This window comes from Leguminivora glycinivorella, chromosome 1 (genome assembly GCF_023078275.1).
Source record: "Leguminivora glycinivorella isolate SPB_JAAS2020 chromosome 1, LegGlyc_1.1, whole genome shotgun sequence".
Classification (NCBI taxonomy): domain Eukaryota; kingdom Metazoa; phylum Arthropoda; class Insecta; order Lepidoptera; family Tortricidae; genus Leguminivora; species Leguminivora glycinivorella.
Genome location: NC_062971.1, coordinates 4,582,905 through 4,603,109, shown reverse-complemented (window position 1 = coordinate 4,603,109; position 20,205 = coordinate 4,582,905). Strand labels below are relative to the sequence as shown.

Here is a 20,205-nt window from a genome sequence, read left to right as displayed (position 1 = left end):
CTACGAGCGTGTGATATGGTATCCGCCAAACATCCGTCCCGTTAAGCCTATATTAAACAAGTCTAAACGTATGTACCTATTCATGTCCGCGGCCGCAGAAAATTCCGACGCGGGCCTATTTTCAGGCCAGGCCTGGATCTTTGAGCATAAACTTTTACGGTAAGAAAAATACTAACAGCGTAATGGACAATATTAGGTAAACAAAGCGTAAATATAATTATTCTAATGTTTTGTTTTGACATCGCTATTTGGGGTTATAAGTATCACTTACTTACGTTTTCTTTTCACGGCAGCTATCCATATTTCTTTGATCCAATTGCAAGTGTGCTCTAGGAAACGCATACAACATGCGCCGACTATTTATGCTATTCTTTTTACAATAAACAACGAAACAACATTGGTGCCCCATTTCAAACATTACACATTGTATTATATTGTATGAGTTTTGATGACTGTGACAATTTTGACAACCCATTTTTAGTGTCGATTTTGACCACCGCAAGCACTGCGATCGCTTTGCTTACCCCCTCCATGCACTTCGCACGAAGCCAATAGATGAAGAAACGGCGGGATGTAGGTATTGGTTTATTATAAAAATAAGTTCCAAGTACACAGTAATATTTGTTACTTGTGTAACATTGTAATGCAGCGTAAATAATAGTACATATTTACAAAGTCTGGTTGAGTTTCTAGGAAAGTTATTTTTAAACCGTACTTTACACATTTCCTTGAGTAAATAACGGTCCATACTAACATGTTTATACATGGTATTACCGCAAATATCCGCGACCGACAATGTATTGTATTAATTTAATAGTTGTAAGTTGTAACGCTCTTACTAAGGCCAAGAATTTATTTCTCTGTTTGGCTACTGACACTGTATAGTAAACATTACGTTATATTGTTTTATGCTGTTACAAATATAGGTAGGTATACATTAAACCACATAATATGTATATGTCTAACCTAACCTACCAGTACTGAAGTGATTAGTCAATTTTAAAATGTGTCTTATTAAATATCAAGATTTTTATTTTTAATAAATTCATGAACAAATACAATATTAATTATAAGTCTGACCTAAACAAAAATATCCAAGAAATAAAACTGTGAAAACGGATTATATCGCGTACAAAGAATTTGTAATACATCGCGACGTTTCGAACCCTTTACAGCGTTCGTGGTCAACGGGTGACATAATTAGGTAGTTGCAAATAATAACGGGTTCACCTTGACTAAAAAGTCTGCAGAGTGCAGACATATTGGCGGAAGGGGTGAAAAATGACCCGCTCGATGCGAACCCTCTAAGTTCTTGCACTTGAAAGGTCATTAAGCACCAAGAATTTTTAATTCAAATTCTAGACTTGGACGAAGATTAATTCGATAGAGGGACATTGACAAGTAGTTTGTGATTGATTTTAATCGAAGGTATGATATTCACTTCAATCTAAGTTTTAGAATTGAAAAACAGTCTGTTACACAAGATTATTGCCATTATTAATGTGAATTTGTGAGACTAAACTGTTGAAATATCATTTTAGAACCTACATATTCTGCTGTTTACTTGATACGAATATTGTTTTGCGTAGAATAATATTTATATGGCCATATTCTATTGTAAATATGTTCTTGGCCTAAGCATCTACTAGTTATGAACTTGAGCTTCTGTCTGGAAAAATGAAGGTAAATTTCTGGAGAACCAGTGAGTTCTAGCCAGGAAGACGGCCCTGGCTGAGGTCCGAACGGCCGCGAACGCGGTACTATTGGCAGTCGGCATTTGTGAAGCGACCGGCGCGCGCACTTCTCGTCTCTAGAATTTCGTCCAAACAATAAAATTATAAGCGAATTTAAAAATAGCGTCCGTTGGCGTTTAGTAGAACTGCGCAGAAGTGGTACCAGTGGAACCGCGAGACGAGCGTGCGAGCGTGCGCGCAGCTGCTGCCGACTGTGAGGTCTGTTACCTGTGCTACCAACAATGTCATTATCACCATTATACCTACGCTTATCAGTCATCGCCCTGAGCTCACGCCGCCTGGCAGCCGCCCCATCTCACTATATCTACCCGCTCTTATCGACTAACCCTAGCTTCCTTTGGTGCAACGATAAATCACGATTTTTTTATTTCACATCTTAATAAATGTATCTAAAGTTTTCAAAGCGGCCCTCATTCTTCTCTATTTATCTTTTTTTGCACGAAATACGAGTTTCGTGGATCAAGAGCGATCTCGACTTTACCTTTTAAAAACAATTTTATTTTTATTACTTAATTCTGAAGTGAACGGAATCAATTTAAAAAAGCTTTAATGAAATTTTATGCGTCTTATCGAGAAATTCTTTAAATATACATATTTTGTAATTCTGTTTACGGCGCCCAAAATAAATGTTCTTGATCTCGTTTTCAATTTGATCTCATGAAACTGTAAACAAAGTTTCGGGTGCACGGAATCAATGATTTTCAGATATATTATTTAAAAAAAGATATAATGTAGACAGTGATAATATAACATAAAAAAAATATAATAAGACACCGATGCAAATACATATATCATTGGTCGTGAAATCCCGAGAAGAACACTGTCCTTGGTGGTTGTATTTATACCAAGTCCATAAAGCCAATACCTATATATACTGTCATTTTCTAAATCTTCCAACATAATGCAATTCTACAATATCTAGCCAACAACGCAATACCTACAAACTGTTTATGTCATTTTCTTCGAAAATTTATAGAGCCGTATTTAACGGTGGCATTTGCAATGACAAAATGTAAAAATGTCGCCATGAATGTCCGAGAAAAAATACTTTTGAAATGATTTTGATGTCAATAAATTGAGTGAATGATTAATACCGATTTCGAAACCAAGGCCTCTCGGTTTTATAAGATATTTCGGGCGGGTGGGCGGTTCCGCAACTTTCTATGACACGCTGTTTTGCAACGTCGGTTTAATTTCAAATCTATTTCAAGCGACCTCATCTTGACATTCAAATTAATCTCGAATGCAAAGAGAGATACAACAAAACTACAATTTATATCATGCTAAGTTTTTAAATAAAAATACGCAGAGTGAGAGACAAATACTCTCATAATGCGCGCTTCTCAACGCAAAATGAATGTTTCTACTTTGTATGTTTAGTCTAAAAGCAGTCTGAGTTAATGCTAATGTTGATAGAACCCGACTTTTGCTACCAGCGGCTAATAATTTGCAGATGTTACGGCCAAACGAGCTTTGAATTTTGCGTAACGCACATAACTCATAAGTCATATACTTTGTTGTAGATTGTATTATGTATGATATGTAAGGTTAATCTATTGAAAAGAGCCTGTACTATATTAATTTGGCAATACCGTGAATCAATGTAAACCTACTCGCCCACCGAGGGTCCCGTGTGTTTTCATATAACTCTAAAGCAGCAAAAGTAACCTAGCGCCATCTCTTCGTGAAGTATACTATGGTTTTTCAGGGATAATTCTTTATAAAAAAAAACAGTAATGATACTCGTAGTTATAACAAACCAAACGCTTAGCGTTATTAGCGGCATACGAGAAATTAATAATCAAAAATTTATGACATCAAAAGTAAAATAATGGATATTGATGATAGTGTAGGCAATTAAAATTATTTAGCGTACACCATGATACAAGCTATATGTAGGTACTAATTAACAAAAACTTACGTAATAGTAATCAGCACAGTAAGAGTAACTACCCATTTCTTATATTTCACGCAGTATTGAGGAGCCGAAGGCTTTGCGGACAAAACGCAGCCTGAGGAATCTCAGTTATGAGAAAATATCAATTGAAAAGAAAAACGAAGAAACGAAACGACCACAACGGCAGGACTCTTTGTTTACAGCAGGCAGTAGACAGTTGTGAAATTAGACAGAAGGATTTATTGAAATGATAGTGAACGGAAAGGTGCGCGAAATGGCAACATTAATATGTCGCATTCGCATGTGATTGGAAATGACTCAAATACGTGATTAGGCTAATGCTTCATATTTGATGGATATTGGATATTTCTCATTCAAACTCCAGTCGTGTTGCGGTGGCGTCAGTGCGGAAAACGCGGCCTTTATCGAAGCGAGCTGTGGAAATTACAGGGAATCGAACGAAACAGTCTCATGGTACAGTCAGCATCAATAGTAGCGGATGAAACAACTCACCAAAAGAATCCTAAAATATTTAATATACTAACTTTTCTAAAATAGATAAATTTTTTGTACCTACAGTTTGCGGTCAGAAATGTGCATATACATTTTTAGACACACATTTCTTTTTGTATTTTGTATTTGCGCTTATGCCCTACGTGATTTTAGACCTGAATTGTTCTAAATGAAGGTCTTCAATTATCACGATCTTTATTGTAGTCATAAAAACGAAAAAATTGGAAAAATAAAAGTCGAATAAGCCTTTTTATACAACATTGACTATAGGTATAGTTTGACTTTACGACAAAACGGAAGGAACAAATTGCAAAAATTGTACCTTTCTTATTGTTATGGTTATATCCTCACCTAAGTACTTAACTTCTGCTGTGATTTGTATACATACTTACCTAAAACAAGTATCCTATCCATTGTCATTCGTTACATTTTCATGGAAATATGACATTCATGGCCAGACTTTAATATAAAAAGCTCTTAGTAAGATACTAAGTTTTACTGGTATATATTTGATTACCAATTCGATTTTATTTATGAAATTAAATAAGCTGAGACCATATTAGCAATTTACTTACGAACTTTGTAGGTTCAAAGTCGGAAGAAGCCTGTACACTTAGCCTAAGTTCTACAGGCTTCACATTATATATTTGCAAGCTTATTTAAAAGCGAGAAAGGCAATCTTCGCCTACATCACGCTACCGTCAGCGGTCAAAGGGTGGGACGCCAGGACGGCGCTGGGGGCATACCACAGGTCTGTGGGATCAGGATCGGATGATCGGAATGACCCGAAAACCCGGACCTACTATTTTTATTTCAATTTATGTTGATTTCAATTTTAATATACAGTGTGTTACCACCACCCGGGCATTTATTAAAACCAATAATAATACAGTCAATTAGCAATCGTTTGCGGATATCAGCAAATCATAGTTATTTCAATTAACTCCCAACATTCAATGTAATGCGTACACTTTTTGATTGTCATTACTCACATCGCTCATACTTATGAGCTGTCATTGCACTCACTTGAAGTCCTCAAAGTATGGTGTGCTGTACATTGCGGGCAATACAATTTTTGATAGAAAGTTAATAATGTCCAAATTAAAATTTTGAAAAAACCCCGACCGCGACATAGTACACCGATTTTCATGAAACATGGCTAAGAACACTCCCGACTAACTCAGCTTTCAGACAAAAAAAATCTAAATCGGTTCATCCGTTCGGGAGTTACGATGCCACAGACAGACACACACACAGACAAACAGACAGACAGATAGACACGTCAAACTTATAACACCCCGTCGTTTTTGCGTCGGGGATTTTTTTTTAAAATTATTAATAAAATTAAGGGCATGGTTAAGTTGAATACCTGTGTAAGATTAGGTTCCTTAAAAAAACTCACTTGGTAACACACGGTATTTATTATGTAAGTAGTGGAATGTATTTCCGTAATACAATTAATTTCATTTCATTTTATTTTCATTTAATTTAAACAGGTTTGCCGTAACCCTTTATCCAATACACACGTATTGTAGTGTCCCATTCATTGAGTTATCACCTATGATATTATTATCAGAGCTGGCACGCCGCCAACCACGTGACACAGGTGGCGTGAACCTGCCAAGAGTTAATGAACTTAAAGGTGCGTGGAGTGGACGCCTCCTTGACGTGGCAGTGAAAGTGTAGGTATACTCACTATTTACAGGTTTTTCACTAAACTCTTTCCTTTGAAAGGTGTATCAGTGTTGGACAGTGCCCCAGTAGATGCCACTTTCAATTTCAGTCATTATCAACGAATGGGACACCTAGATCAAACATTAACTCATTATCGTCTCCAGCCGGCCCAGCTGAAATGGCAATTAATCTTTGACGCTAGGCGCCGCTCAAAACTCAGTCTGGCTCTGTCGCGCCAACACGGAAGACATATATACGATAACGATATTATTGTAATCTTTTGCGCATTCGGCTACGTTGGTACCCTGAGTGAAAATATAAGGTAAATGTGGGCCATTTTTTTCAAAGTTGTCCACCCCACTTTTTTTTTGGATTTGGAATTTTTTATGTGGTTTCCACTCAGAATCGCGAGCTCTTTCAATTCTAATAGGAGAAAAAAAGTGTCCCAAGGTTTTTGTCCCATTCCGTTACCATTTTTTCACACATTTTCCTTTAGGCGGGCCAGGGCAGATTCGTATTGAGACAGTTTCGTTTTTGGGCCCGAATCCGAGTAAGTCCGATTCTGTAGAGGCCATATTCGCCATAGGTATCTTTCTAAATAAAACAATATCGACATACGACTTATGATATGGCAGTCACTTTCTTTTTAAAACAATTTCTGAGTAGGTCAGATTCGTATATGGTCCCGTGACATGACAGTAATACGTCTGATTGGTAATAAGTTGGGATCGGATTTGTGCAGTTTCTTATCTCATCCGATTAGCAACGATTCGATTAAGATATTAAGCAGATTCTTTTAATGATGAATTCTGGAAATAACGCTTTCTTATTAGGTCAGATTTTACGTATATTTCATTTCGAAAAGGCCAGGTACAATCAGCAGATATCTGAAATACTGGCCACTTTAAGATTAAATATGATAAAGTAATGAATAGATATTTTATATGACTTACAATACAATACAGACATTAAAGATCACTTTTGTATATAGAATATAGTTCATAATTATCTTATACCCACTTATGATGAATTAAAAAAAATATATAATTGTACCTACAGTCATCGTGGACCATTTCATAATTTTTGTATTGCCAGCCAAATTACTCAACATTTATTTAATTTTTAGACTAGCTTTTGCCCGCGGCTGCACTTGCGTTAAATTCGAAAATAAAAAGAGATATTTGGAATTAAAATTCCATCCTCCATTTTAGGAAAGTGGGGGTTCAAAAAAATAAGAAGTACCCAAAGCCAGCTTTTTTCAGGCATATAAGGAGTCTTTTTTGGAGGAAAAGGTAGGCAGTAGGATCGAATGGTGCAAATCTTTAAGATCTTCTAAGGACTATATATTGATTTAAGGACTCCTTGAAAATAGGCTGTATAGACTCAAACTTTGTGCTACCTTTTCTTTACAACCAAACATTCAGATTCGAGGAGTTCCCTCAATTTCTCCAGGATCCCATCATCAGAACTGGGTTCTGAGAAAAATGGGACCAATCTGTATACATATACATTCAATAAAAAAAAATAATTCAAAATCGGTCCAGTAACGACGGAGATATCGAGGAACAAACATAAAAAATAAAAATAAAAAAACATACAGACGACTTGATAACCGTCCTTCTTGAGAGATATGAGCGACGGTTAAAAATCTAGAAAAATTGACCTCAAATATGATAAGCACGTGCGAAATCTACTCACAGACGTGAAGCAAAAAACTATCGGGTTCGTAGATTTTCTCAAAAAAACCGGCCAAGAGCGTGTCGGGTCACGCTCAGTGTAGGGTTCCGTAGTTTTCCGTATTTTTCTCAAAAACTACTAAACCTATCAAGTTAAAAACAATTTTCCTAGAAAGTCTTTATAAAGGTCTATTTCTGTGATTTTTTCATATTTTTTAAACATATGGTTAAAAAGTTAGAGGGGGGGGGGGACGGACTTTTTTTTCCTTTAGGAGCGATTATTTCCGAAAATATTAACATTATCAAAAAACAATATTAGTAAACCCTTATTCATTTTTAAATACCTATCCAACAATATATCACACGTTGGGGTTGAAATGAAAAAAAAAATATCAGCCCCCACTTTACATTTAGAGGGGGTACCCTAATAAAACATTTTTTTCCATATTTTATTTTTGCACTTTGTTGGCGTGATTGATATACATTATTGGTACCAAATTTCAGTTTTCTAGTGCTAACGGTTACTGAGATTATCCGCGGACGGACGGACGGACGGACGGACGGACGGACGGACGGACGGACGGACGGACGGACGGACGGACGGACGGACGGACAGACAGACATGGCGAAACTATAAGGGTTCCTGGTAGACTACGGAACCCTAAAAAGCGGCGAGCTATGAAAGACATGTAAAGAGAGAATTATTTGGCGATAACAAAAATGAGTCTAGCAGTGCGAGTTCCGAGAGTGAATTTTCCAGTGATTGTTCAAGTGATTCTGAAATATTTCGAATGATTATTATCGGATGGCGTTTAATTTATAAGTTATAGATATCTAACGCGTTCGAAGTAAAGGTTGAATTTTAAGAGGACCTGCTTACTTTGGTTAAGTTAAAAATGTTTCTAAGTTCTAAGCTACTGAAAACAAGTGGTATATTACGTTTTTTTATTAGATACCTGCCTGAAAAATATTTTTTTTTTTTTTTTTTTTTTTTTTAATTTATTTAGAACACAAACAGTCACATAAACAAATGAGTTGGTGTACTACAATGTAGGTACTAAGTAATTTGGATAAAAAAAGACCTGGAGGTTCATTACTGAATATAAAGATTGTTAACATACTAACAAAATTAGGTATGTAAGCTAATAGGTAAGCAAAAGAAATCATGAACAGTAGCTAATACTTAAGAAGTTTTACAGTCATTAGACTAAATACATTTTCTTTACTACGATCGGATACAATTATAATTAATTTAGTTAGAGGAGGTAAATATTAGTTACTCATAATTAAACCGAACAAAAATGTACACTTAGGTTTTTTATTTGTAATACTAGTGTTAAGTCTAAATCTAAAACACTTTTCGCTTGAGTAAAACTTTCAAACTACACAAAGAAGTGTTAAAAGGATCAATGTCAAATAGATACTTATTATAATAACTAGGGACTCGTCTGAAAAAAGTGTGCTTTGAGTAATTTTTACGAGCAAAACTAATATGAAATAGAGATCTAGGACGTAGGGGGTGTCGCGGACAACTGAAGGTAATTAAGTCTAAAAGGTTCGGACACTTTATCACGCCTTTAAGAATTTTAAATAAAATCATTGCATCTAAATAATGCCTACGACTACTAAGGGAAGGGACACAAAAATGCTTTGCAGCAGACGAAGTTCGTTCGAAATAATTACCAGTTCTGTAACACAGAGACTTGAGAAAAATATTTTGGATCCTTTCCAGTCGATCAATATGGACCTGGTACTGCGGCGTCCAGACAACGCAACCAAACTCCAAAATGCTCCTAACAAACGAAAAAAATAATAGTTTATAAGTGTTGGGCCGCCTGAAGGGCTGGCCAATCCTAAGAATCATACCTAATCTTTTATACGCTCGATTACAGATATTATCAATATGTAAATTGTAATTTAATTGTGAATCCAGAGTAACACCCAAATCTCTGACTGAGGATACCCGAGTTATATTATTCCCTGAAAACGTATAATTAAAAATGAGAGGATCGTGTTTACGATTAAAGCTTATTACGTAACATTTTTCAGTATTTAAAAAAAGATGATTTTCAGAACAATAACGGGAAAAGTTATCGAGATCGTGCTGTAATGCATGGCAATCTGCCTCCGAGGATACAGTTTTGTATATTTTAGTATCGTCAGCGTAGACGAGATGTTCAGAGTTCCGGAAACAGGTTGCCATGTCATTAACATATAAGATAAAAAATAGTGGACCTAGATGAGACCCCTGAGGCACTCCGGAAGATATAGGAAGGAAGCATGAGGTAAAACCCTTTAAAGCAACTGCTTGGCTACGATTGCATAGATAGGACTTTATCCATCTGAGGAGGTCGCCGTGTATACCGAGCTCAAAGAGTTTTCTAAGCAAATGATTGTGATTTATTTTGTCAAAACATTTAGAAAAATCGGTATACACGACGTCCACCTGATCTCCAGAAGATATTTTGTTAATGATAAAATCGGTAAATGTCAGGAGATTAGTATCTACGCTCCGACCCTGACAAAAACCGTGTTGACTTAGCGCAATGTGTTGAGAGAAAGTGGAAGTAATTTTGTTGTATATGATCTTTTCAAAGATTTTAGCAAATATGTTCAGTTTACTAATGGGCCTATAATTAGTTACTAGGTGCGCATCGCCACTTTTGTAAATAGGCGTTATCAAGGCCTTTTTCCAACTAGAAGGAAAGTGACCATGGGCTAAAGACTTAATAAAAATTTGGGTTAAAGGTACTGCCAATTCACGAGCGCACATTTTAATAAACAGGGGGTGAATTAAGTCCGCACCGCTACCCTTCCTAATATCTACTCTCTCCAGAAACTTGAAGACGCACTCCTCCGAAATATCGACAGTACTAATATCAATAGGGGACTCATTAGCCACATGTAAATAATCAGGGAACACAGAAGAGCCAGGAACAAAAACAGAATTAAAATAATTATTAAAAAAGTTGCTAATAGTCGGTCCATCTTTCGAAATTTCCCCAAGATAGGACATTTGGTCGGGTACACAGTTACTAGGAAATTTTGACTTCATAAACGACCAAAAGTAAGTAGGATCACTGTGTATTCGATCTTCAGCTAATGAAATAAATTTGTTATAACATTCGGTAAATAGTTTGTGTTCCCTTTTTCTTAATAATTCAAATTCTGCCCTATCAAGAGGGTTGCCATACTTTTTCCATCTTTTATGGACTGACAGCTTCTGCCTGCGAAGTCTTATTAGCGAACGAGAAAACCAAGGAGGGTATCCAGTATTATTATTAACGGTTTTATGAGGAATATGTTTCAAAATAAATGTTCTAAGTACCGAATACAAATACGTAACAGAATCCTCAACATTCATATTATTCAAATGCGACCAATCAGTCTCCGACAGATCCTTGCGAATAAGGTCATAATTACCGCGGTAAAAAATCGGTCTAGAACACTGATTAGGCGCTAAGCATGGTAAAAAACTAGTCAAGTTTAGGGCCAGTGAAATATTTAATGCTTTGTGTTGAGGGTCCTCCGGCGTAAGTGGTGACAAGCAGGCGCCGACAGTGCAACCAACATTGGCCATCACCAGGTCCAATACACGTCCATTTATATTAAAACAAGTGTTAAATTGACCTACACAAGTCAGAGCTATAAAATCGGAGAGAACTGTGGCAGTTGGATCTTCACACGTTTCAATATTGAGGCGATGTGAATCGGCGCACAAGGACCAAGAGGCATATGAAACGTTAAAATCACCTACAAGAACGAAAATGTCATCCGGATAAGTGTTAATTAAATTAGCGGCATTATCAAAAAAACAACGCAGAGAATTGATGTGATTATCATTATGCGGGAAATAAACACAAGCGATGTGCAACAGTGGCAGCCGGCCGGCCGGTTGGCGATGGCGGGGCGAGGCGCGCGGAGAGCGGGGCGCGGCGCCGGCGCAGGCCCGCGGCTCCACGGTGAGCCACAGCTCCTCGTGCCGCGGCGACGCACACCACTCGTCCCGGCGCGACACACTCAGCCCGCGCCGCGCTGCCACCAGCACGCCCCCGCCGCGCTGCGCTGTACGCCCTGTTCTATCACGTCTATACACTTCATACCTGCTATCAAAATACTCACTACTATAAAAGTCAGGGTTCAGCCATGTTTCAGATAAACAAATGAGGTCATAGTTCGAATTAATGACACTAGATAAAAATGAGTGAGACTTGGTCCGCAATCCCCTTACGTTCTGATAATAGATTGAGATATTATGTTCTATTTTAGTTGAATTAAGAATTTATAATAATTAAGAAAAAATATGTTGTAACTTTTATTCAGGCGAGTCAGTAACAATAAAACTATAGATGAGATCCCGTAAATTGGAAAACTAGTTTCGTAACCATAGGGTTTATATTGAATATAATTGTTTAGTACACTAGTTGCGTAATTAATTTTATGAAAAGTGCTTATCGACATCCTCTTTAAATACCTAAAAGTTAAGTTAAACCACTTGATAAAATTAAACAGTCATTTTAATTTCTTAAGGTCGGCTTCGTTCGTTATGACATACACCTTAGAACTGTCACTCTTTCGCATGTATATTTTGCACTGCTTAACCCAAAGGTAATTGAAATTCAACTCTGCTTTCCTGTCACGAGCCCGCCTAAGTAGCACCTTGTTTACAGCCGTGAGATGCTCGTTCACGTAGATAGGCACCGCCGGGCCCGGGAGACCGGCATCCGCGCTGGTCAGGCCGCGCGCGCGCGCGCCGCCGTCACCAGCTCGTCCTTGCGGCGACGCTGGCAGAAACGCACGACGATCGCCGGGGGCCTGGGGTCCGCGCGGTTACCGTTACTCACAGAAACCGGGAATCGACGTACGCGATGTATAGAATCGACATCAGTATCGAGCAGGCCAAAACCAACCTTAACACATATAGCATTTAGGATTGACACTAAATTTTCGCTGTCTTTTTGGGGAACACCACTAATTTCGACATTGTTGAGCCGGCAAAACTGATCTCTATCGTTTTCATTGGCTTTCAATGTAGCAAACTCAGTCTGAAGCTGCTTGAGATTTTCCTCAATCCCTGGGAGTCGGTCAACTTTATCCTCCGTGAGGGTAAGCCGAACATCGAAATTCTCGAGGCGATCCTCGATTAAGGCGAACTTCCCCTCGAGATTAGCAATTCCCGCATTTGCTTGGTCAAGACCACTCTGCATGTTTTGCAATTGCACCTTAAAACCTTTGAATTCCTTCAAGAGTTCAGATAGTGACTCATTGTTTTCCGACTGCCGGCAAGGGATACACTTCCAATTCGATTTTTTTTCCGCTGTCATCTTCTTGTAAGTGTTTTCCTGCAGTCCAGAACACCTATAGTGATAGTGACCTCCGCAAAAGGAGCACGGCACTTCACCATCACCAATAAAATTGTCACCACATTTATTACACGATGACATATTGAAAACACGACCGTAACAACTCGTTAATAGGGTTCAGATTTCAATAGCGCAGATAAATTATGCAGTTTAACAAGCAGGTTAACAATAACACATAACCGGCCGCTTGCGCGCTCGATCGCTAACTGTAATTGTATTGTAATAAATATATATTTTTTTATTAATATAACTAATATTTTATTTTTCCTTTGACTGTACATTCGCCTGACGTACCCAAAAAATGACTGACATATTACCTGACCTTCTCAGAATAAAGAGTAAACAGAATCCAATCGACATCGAATCGGTCGTACTCGGAATTGCACATACTAAAATTCTGGTTATGTGATTTTCTGACCTACTCAGAATCCGGCATTATGAGAATATGAAGAGCTAGGAATTTGAGATCTTAATAACCTGACATCTTAGGAACTTGGATAACTAATAAAATGCCCTATATATTATCGAACTTACTCAGAATCAGAATTAAATAGAAACTGGCAACATTAGAAACATATTTTCTCAGATTTTGGCCTAAAACTCAACTGGATTAATACGAACCTGTCTTGCCCCGCCTAAAGGGCCACTTTCAATTTTAAGTCATTATCAAAAGTGTGACTATTAGCATCATCTATTATTGTCATCTATTTGTCACTTTTATGCATGTTTGCCGGATGCACCCGGAACGGTGGGCCAAAGTAACGACTGAGTGGTTACCACAAATTAGCCGGGGCAGAGGACGACCAAAGAAGAGATGGCGGGACGACTTCGACGTATTTTGCAGGGACTGGTAAGAGCGGGCATCAAACCGTGAGCAGTGGAGAATGGAAGAGGAGGCCTTTGCCCAGCAGTGGGACACCATTTTAGGCTAATTAAAAAAAAAGTATGATGACTTAAGATTGAAAGTTTAACTGGCTTCACGGTGTTTTCAGTCAAAGGAAATAGTAAATCCGATGTACTTAGGATATGTTTAGGAAACTCAACGATAGAGGGCGTGAAAAACAATTATATGCCGTAGTGCAAGTTGTTCGCTCGATGTCACTGTTACCCCCGCAAACTGGCTAACGACTTGTTGTCGTAAAATGTATAAGTATTTTTGATGTCCAAATTTTTCGCTAGATGTCGCTGTACCAAACTAGCGAATGACATTCCATGGTTAAGTATGTGTGATTAAATTGTAAATTTTATTATTGTCATATTTTCTGGCAAATAAGACCGTGTAGAAATCGTTATCTAATGTAACTGGTTGATAAATGTATTTAAAAATCCTGCCATAAATATGTGGCGTTCCATGTTTAAAGGGTCCACATGCTTTATGTGTCAAAAGGAACCTTTAAGCATGGAAAGTTGTCGTACTTACTAATAGATGGCGCTGCATTCGAAAATCTTGACTGATAACTATACAATATACTCTATGACTTCATGTGACACAAGTGGTGCGAACTTACAGATTAAGCTTCCTTGACGTGGCAGTGAAAGTGTCTTTATAGGGTACGTAGCAGAATGGCACAAACGCTCACAAAAGGAAATGCTCGTAGTATTTAGATAGTGACTTATATCTATTTAAATTTCTGTTTTATTTTCCGCACCAATTGTAAGTTTCTGTTTGGTCCAATGGTTGACTGGTAGAGAATGCCTTAAGGCATTAAGTTCGCCATTTGTACTTTATGTTGTGCAATAAAGGTTAAATAAATAAATAAATAAATAAATATCTATCTCTATCGTTCTTGCGTATTGGCGCGACAGAGCCAGACTACCTTTCGCGGCGTTTCGTTTTCGTTTCGCGTCGCAGAAATGCCATTCGGCTATGGCACCAGGTTTCTAACCTGAGTTATAGTAAATACGGACTTTGCTATATAACTCACTACCGTCATTAGTCTAAATTTTGAGGCCTTTATTTAGCTTCATTAGGCACTTTAGCCCAGTTCTCGTTTAGTTCAGTATCCCATCGCTTTGACCTAATACCCCAGCTCCTTTTAGTTTCCACAAACTTTCTAATAACTCTTACATACTGTAGGGTTTCTGTGTGTGTCCTGTAATATGGGCAAAGACAACATCCGTTGCGAGTACCTCTTATATTTCATTCAAATAACTCAAAAATAGACTCTTAAGTATGTGGCTTCTTGATGTACACCTCCCGATTTTTCAGAACATCAGAGCACCATAATTCCGTGAGAAGAAAGACAATCTTTCGAACCATATATCTTGAGTTTCTACATGTCATTATAATCTTTGGCATAATAATATCCAGCCTACACAAATAATATTCGTGGAACAATAAATAGAGGTCGTATATCACATCAAAAGGAGTCATAATAGTGCACATTGCACAACTGCAGTTGATTTCGTAAACATATGTCGCCTCATTTATGACCTTTAGCGGGCCTAGCATACTAGTGTGATATAGCCTAGCGCGTCGGTGTGTCTTTGTTGCGCTTACAGAACTTGCGAAAAGGACGCAGAGACGTACGTAGGTAACATGCTACGTGTATAATATTGCAAATAGGAATCTTAGTGAAATAACTCTCACACCAAGAAAAGCCAGGAATTCAAAGAGAATAAACTGACGCTGCCAGAGTGATCTTTTTAAATGTAACCATAGACAGACACATTTTTTATGCTTATTAGATTCATCATCAATGAGGAGGCACACACATTTTATGCCGCCAGGCGGCGCCTGTGCAAGTGCCTAGGCATGTCACTGTCATTCATAAGTGTGTGAAAAAAACATACCATCTTCTTGCTCTCACGTATGAAATTCTTTATCTGTGCAATGGACTAATAGGGTGGCGCCATTTGTCATAACCTTAACATTTGTCTTAACCTTAAAAACCTAACCTTTGCCTCCTCATTAAAATTGTTTCGTTATCGCCAACATGAAGAAATTATCCCACTTTTCAAAACGAGTCAAATGATATCGTATAAAATCCACATTATGAATACCTAATAAATATATATAACATTTAATTTCCACTCGCGAATGTACATTATCCCTGAATATGAGCTTATATCGGGAAATCATTCGCGCCAGGCACCGTTCCAACGATAATGTGTACAATAGTTATTGTCTGCGCTTGTTATTGCCTGGCACCAGTTAGTAGCGGCGTCTAGAATTATCTGAAGCCTAATGCCGGCTACACATGCTCGAGATCAACGCTAAAAGTCACGATCAAAATACTGAGATGAGAACATTTCATGGCACATCATTCCGTCTATGTTTTAGTTAATATGGTGTATTTTTTTTATTGAATAAGCATTTTACATAATAACTTAAAAATAAATACAACGTCCGCCAAAACTGTTCGCACAGTTTGACTGTGTGACATTGGGAATTTGTCTAGTCTGTGTTTATTAACAAAGATTATGGATATATCCATAATCTAAATTATAATTCTATTTTATTCTATTACAAACACTACCCAACATAAACACGGCATTTGCGCACTCACCAGTTTGTCGAACATTTCTTTGATATGTGTAAAAAACCTAGTAACGAAATCGACAAGCATGTAGTTGTAGGTCTGTATGTGGGACATTATGAAAGTAAGTGATGCGAAAGCGGTTTGTCAGGATGTAGTAAATGGAAATCCCTGATCTCTGCCTACCTCTCTGGGAAATAGCCGTGAAAAATTAAAAATGTATGTAAAAAAACCGACACTGATGCCATGTGATTGCAAACACAAAATAGACAAACATGGGTTTACACTCTCGTGTTTGTTGCTAGTTATTCGCTGTTCTTGACAATTATGTGGAGCCGGCATAAGGATTTGTCTTATTATGCGGTGCACCCCGGTAAGGGTGCCAAATTTTCCAAGGAGTTAATTTGAAATAATAGTTAATAAATAAGAACCAATTAATAACTGGTAAAATAATTGAAGTAAACATTAAGAGGGTCTTCAAACAGCTGAAATGACATAAGTATGGTATTCTTTACCCCAGACATTTAAGAATACGTGCCAATCAATACAAATGCACTTTTGATTTGTCGAAATATACGAATAAACTCTGATGGGAATCTATTTATCTTATAAAAATATACTACAATCATCAGTGCTACTATACTGCACATAAAGTATAATTAGGATTCAAAAGATTCACACAGCGGCGTTTGTTAGCGTACGATTACCACCTTGGCTAAGCCCCAGCTTATACATTTATAAAATCACCTTGCTAGTGTCCTAATCAAACTGTTATTGTTATTCGCCTCACGACTTTACAAAGCGTGAGGGTTATCCAATAGTTCTAGGTACCCTTAAGCACAGACCGATTCAAAGTCGATTCTAATCGAATTAAAATACCTGGCGCTTCAGCTACAAACACGGTCCAATAGATTTAATACGATTAAGTAATAATCGATGGTAAGGTCCAGGAATGTCTGGACTCGGGAATGTCTTAGTCCGTTAAACCTTAAGAGGTCCGACCTTACTGACGAATCCTGTTTTCGACCTTTTCAATGATTGACATCCAAGTATTTGCAATTGGGAGGCCCAATACGAAATAATGACAGGGTTATCGCAGACATCTTATTATGTATGCATGACTCGAAAAATTTAAAGTAGAATAGAAATAACAAAGTTGTCCAAGCTTTCTTAACACGTATTTTGGACATAATATTTTTCCTAATTCAGACGTTCCTAAGTATGATTCCTCTGTCTGTAAAGAGTCTGTCATTTATATAATTATGCGCATCCTTGTGCAAGTGTGTCATATAAATACAACAAATAACAGAGAATGCTTAAAATATTTTACAATTACATAAGCGTATTTCAAGTTCATTTACGTAAAATTACCAATGATCTGCAACGGACGTTTCCGGCAGATATCGGTCAGACGCCAGCAATACAGCACTAGTATACTAAACTTCTATCCGTATTAGACTTAGCTGGGACATATGACGTTTTGGAATCGAGTGGGTTTGTTGAGGCCGGCGCGAGCGCATCAATCAATATCGAGCGGCCAATTGTCGATGAATAATGCCCCGGATTATGAATTGAATTAGTATTATTGGGCATCCCGAATGAATCTGTAGCTCAATACTGAAATATTGGCATACAATTTTTGAGTTATGTTACATTAGGGTAATGAATGCAACGGGTGACGTTTGGCTGTCAACTGCTGCTCAAAGAGTCGTATAACATTATGCAGCTGTTTTACTCAAGTTATTTTATTACTGTGGTGTTGATACGCGTGATGCCGCTGCCAATTCCCTTGATAAAATAACTGTCTACTAGAGATATAATTCTATAAATCAGTCAATCATTTTATCAAGGACGGTGATCGTTACAGAGTTCATTTCGTAAAGTTACGATAACGTAGTTGCAGTTGTCATTTGAAAGTTACCTTAACATTGGATGCTGCGGTGGAAAGGTTGATATTACTTTCAATAGGTACGAGTATTTGATACTCCTAAAATTACGGCCGAAGTAAATGGTTTCTAAACTCAGATAAAAGTAAATGCGAGTGAGAGTAAGTGTCCAGGTTTATATTCTTAGACACCAAACTTTTTAAAATGATTAGAAATAGCACATTTACCTCAAGTAACCTTAACCCGTACGATGTAACGGAATGCACTGCGCCGAATTGTATATTTTGGAACTCTGTCAAATGTGTTTAGGCTATTAATAAGGCGTTTAACGGCCCGAATGTCTGTGCGACAATCGTTTGTTTGTCATCCGTACATTTGGTACATGTACGACTATGTTAAGGAACTTTGGAACAAGACCAAAAATGGTTGAGGTACGACTTTAGTAGATTTCTATCTTCGTATGAACCTACGCCGAAATGACGGAAATGAAGATAGGTAACTGTAATAAGTGCGCGATAAGTAGTACAAAACAATATTATTTGAGCATCAACAATATACCGGTGACCGGAAGGCTGGAGCATATCTTGCCCAGCGCATCGGCATTGCTGTTCAGCGCGGCAATGCCGCCAGGCTTCTGGGCGCCCTACCGGCCGGCTCTAACTTAGGTTCTATTTTTTATTATTTAAAGGGTTTTATGTTATAGGTAGATTTAGCTTAGTTATAGTTTGATTTATTAGTTCATAGTGTAGTTTTATTTGTGTTAGTTTTATATGAATTTTTAACGTGAAATAAATCTCTTACAACATACCATCAAATATTATACTGGCATAAATAATTTTGATAAGTACTAGGAGGATTACTAATTTCATACGGGTATCACATTATTTCATTAGAACCTTAAAAATATATCCTTCAGTATTCATCAAACAAATTTGATAATATAAAATGAAGTAAAGTTTCAAGATAAATTGTTCTAGCCTAGACTAAAATCGCCGTCAATAGAAATTTTCAACAATGTAAACAAACCATTCTATAAAATATCAATATTCTAGCAAAATTTTATTATTTAAAGGTTGAGGATCATAATAAGATATGAATTGATTAAATAACACATGTATTTAGCCAGCCAGCAGCCAGTATCTGATGAGTTAGAATGGAAATTACATACATTTTGACTACAAGGTTTGTTTACATTGTTCACAAATTCTATTGACGGCGACTTTAGAGCTTGATGCCTTGTATCCAGACTAAAAAAAGAGCATAAACATTATTAATGTTCCTCATAGGCGGCGAAAATAACTTTATTTATAACGGAGTAGAATATCTCGAAAATAAAGCGAAAACTTTTTTCAGAAGATTTACAAGTTGACTTTCCGGGCTCTCCCTATTTAGGGCCATGAAAAAATTACGGCGTTTGACATTGTTTCAAGTTTATAAAACTTTGTGAAAGCCCGTGTTCTGCTGCCCATGAAATTAGTGTTTTCTAAAGAGATTTTCTAAAATCTGAAATTATAATTTACGTTTGTTGATTTAGTTTGATGTAGATTTGAAGGCAACTAGTTTAATTAAAATTTTCATGAGTAATGTAGCCGATTTCTAAGTTAGTTTCTAATAGTGAGTAGAGTTTTTTGGTTGAGTCCTAAATTATCGTGATCACATCGTGATGATACGAGTACCTACGATGAAGAGTCACGTGACATTACTTAACTTTCGATTGTATTTTCTATTGATGAAGATGATAAGGACCGGATAACCGAAAAAAAGAAAAAAAATTGCGTATTCCAGTTCTTAGCCTAAACAAAAGTCTTATCATCGTGTGTCTATTTAAGATTATGATCTGATATTTTTTCAAGAAACAAACAAAAATGCGTGTTGAAAGCTTTTCTTTGAAACTTGTTGATAAATAGCTGCCAGTCCGAGTTGCAACATGTCTGACCTTAACTAACATTAGAACACATCTGTC

General features: G+C 37.2%; 1 protein-coding gene across 1 annotated transcript in view; it reads left to right on the top strand.

The window, feature by feature from the left end:
* The first annotated feature begins 1,764 nt into the window (after positions 1-1,764).
* LOC125233229 (RNA polymerase II degradation factor 1-like) overlaps positions 1,765-20,205 on the top strand; it is a 36,745-nt gene continuing 18,304 nt past the window's right edge. Inside the window, exon 1 of the mRNA XM_048139345.1 lies at positions 1,765-1,952. The gene's annotated coding sequence lies outside the window, so the exon portion shown is untranslated. The remainder of the gene's footprint in view (positions 1,953-20,205) is intronic.